This window comes from Aplysia californica, unplaced genomic scaffold (genome assembly GCF_000002075.1).
Source record: "Aplysia californica isolate F4 #8 unplaced genomic scaffold, AplCal3.0 scaffold01306, whole genome shotgun sequence".
NCBI classification, from domain to species: Eukaryota; Metazoa; Mollusca; class Gastropoda; order Aplysiida; family Aplysiidae; genus Aplysia; species Aplysia californica.
Window position 1 is genome coordinate 45108 of NW_004798576.1, and position 3017 is coordinate 48124.

Here is a 3017-nt window from a genome sequence, read left to right on the forward strand (position 1 = left end):
TCTGGGACCGGCCTATCTCCTTAAATAATTGCACTCCCACTCCGTGGAAAACTTTTAAAAGCATGAGGGGAACACTGGTCTCCAGATTTCTCAGCAGTAAATTGACTTTAAAATGTTGAGACCCAAACAGAAGGCAAAGAAATAACGGTGACAATACTACAAAATGTTGTAATTGTAGCAATTTGCTTTCAAATCTGGCTGTCTTTGATAAGCTTTTCGTAGCCAGGAAACGATGTCATGACCTGAGTAAGTAAAGTTGTTCCCGCATCCGATCCGGACATTGGGGATTACCGTGTTAGTGAGACATCTTCCTGGGCCTTCGGCATATTGTGGTTGGGTGGCCAGTTCCGCTTCGGAGACAAGCGCACTAACCGCTCCCCCACCGCACCCATGACCTGAATACAGAGGTGTAAAAAGTCGAGAAAAAAACCAAAACCCAACACCCACAGTGATTGTGCCTGTCTACGCAAGTGACCCGAGAGGGGCGAACAGGGTATTGATTATGTTTGCAATGAAACGGTTTTGAGTGTTGAGCTTACGGCTCAAATTTAGATTATTAAAATTTATATATGGCCTACGTCTACGGGTGTGTTTGACGACGACGATCTTCTCCAATTGGGGAAGGAAAACACTGATTATTTGTTTATGTAGACGCTTCGTCCCCTGCTTATCATTAAATCTTAATAGGACGGCCTAATAAATGTAGTAAGGATAGCAGTACAATATGTAATGTAGTAGTTTAAAGTGTTGGGTTTTTTTCCCCAGAAGTTGCTACGTCCAAGACTACGTCTGTACTTCGTCTAGACCACGGCGCCAGGGGAGTTGGTTCAAACACTTATCTCTACGTTTTCCAGGAACTCAGAAAATCAGAATTTTTTTCAAGGAATACTTTATGACGTATGTACATGTGTTTAGTCTGGACCACAGCGTCGAGGAAGTTGGTTAAGACACATAGATCTACATTTTCCAGGAACTCATAAATTCAGAATGTTTAAGTTTAATTAAAGTGAGCATCTCGTTTATTATTATCAAGATTTACAAAGTAAAGATAAAGATAACATTATGAACTTTGACGTAGGTTCTTGGTTGATTTTTTGTTAGTTTGTTTTCTGTTGGTGTTGCTTTTGCTTTGTTTAGTTTTGTTTTGTTTTTTAAATGCATTTCGTTAAATGGAATTTATTATTGCTATTACATTACATGCTTTGCCTTCGTCCTCCAAACTGAACAGACGTCCTCTACGATTTCTTTGGCGTTGTCACGACCGACGTGCTAATTGATCCTACATTTCTCACAGTTGCGTAAAAATGCTTACTCTCTTCCTTAATGGCCTTCTGACAGACATCCTCTCACCTCCAACTGTTTGTACCACCCCCCAAATTGCTCTTACATAATGTGCACTCGATATAGATCTGGAATTAACAAATATTCCAAGCAATTGCGGTCTTGAAGCTTCTTTTCGGGCTTGAATCCAGCGTATCTAACACAAAATGCATTTTCTGGGTTACCCCAAGACCTGGTTCATGTAGCGGTGCTCGGCTGACCAGTTCAAATTTGAGCCTAGATTGTGTTGTCCGGATGATCAAACACAATTCCTCTCAAATTTGATCCAAGCGAAATGAGAGAGGTTATCAACTGTTTTCTTGCGGTTATCGAGTCTGAGACAGACAGAAGGTATGTAATTCTATTGTCTTTTCTAAAGATAGAAAACTATCAAACTTTGCAAATGCTTGGACGGCTTGACAGAATAATTTCCACTGATTGCATAGATTATGAACAAAGTTGAGATAATCCTAGTTACTTTTTCTTGCGCTATGTAATGTACTCGCCTTACCTTTCAGCCACTTGTTCGTATCCCTACGTTTACTTACCTTGAACTTTCTGTTACTCTAGGCCTACTTGGGGTATCCAAATTTCGTTACCTCATAGGCTAAAGTGGAGGTAACGGCTCAAGAATTTTGTGTGTGAGACATAGTAATAGTGGTGAAACTTTGGAGAGCATGTCTGTGCTTCTCCAGCGAATCAGACGTGTACAGAATTAGACGGGTGCACAATTAGACTTGTACAGAATTAAATGTGTGCAGAATTAGACGTGTGCAAGCGCCGTAAAACCCTATACTACATACATACAGACGTGTGCAAAATTAGACGTGTACAGAATTAGATATGTACAGAATTAAATATGTGCAGCATTGAACGTGTACATGTACAGAATTACATGTGTACAGAATTAGACGTGTGCAGAATTAGAAGACTGCAGAATTAGACATGTAGGATGTACAGAATAAGACACGTGCAGAATTAGATTACGCAGAATTAGAAGTGTGCAGAATTAAATATATGCAGCATTAAACGTAAACAGAATTAGACGTGTACAGAATAAGACATGTGCAGAATTAGACATCAGCAGAAATTAGACATGTGTACGGAATTAAACGTGTGCAGACTAAGATACGTGCAAACGTATGCATGCGTGCAACCCCTGCAGCGAGCTAAGAGTCTACAGAAACATTTATATGTAAATCTATCACACCCGGGTGTCCTTCAGAAGTTGCGTTAACAACGATCACATTTCATATTATTCCGACTCGCATTTTCGGGGCTTTAGAAAATGTAAGATATGCTGAGTTTTGATAAATTGGTTACACCTCACTTCGGCACTGCTGCCTTATGACACAAAACGTGTGTAGGCCTATATATGCCAAAAATGAAAGTTTACAAGACAGGCAAAAAACTAGTTGGGTTCTTTTGTTTGGTTGCATATTTCAAATCAACTAAAATTTGGCCGATCTGATTATTTTATGCCAATATCCATAGGCCAGTCTAACATTTGTCTGATTTGCGAAGGTATTCAGTAAATAGTTATGGAGTAATTGATTACAATTTCTTTTGTCGTAACGATATCAATGTAATTAGGTCGCAACGCATAATATTTTGAAAAGGGCAAAACTTCCTTAATTTTAATAGTACAGCCAAAAACCCACTAAGATAGAAAAACGTGCCATGAAAAGGGTCCCCCC

The 3017-nt window shown here is 39.4% G+C and overlaps 1 long non-coding RNA gene across 1 annotated transcript in view; it reads left to right on the forward strand.

The window, feature by feature from the left end:
- Positions 1-1073, forward strand: part of LOC118478954 — a 3541-nt gene extending 2468 nt beyond the window's left edge. Inside the window, exon 2 of the long non-coding RNA XR_004859398.1 lies at positions 766-1073. This is a non-coding gene — a long non-coding RNA (uncharacterized LOC118478954). The remainder of the gene's footprint in view (positions 1-765) is intronic.
- Positions 1074-3017: the final 1944 nt, after the last annotated feature.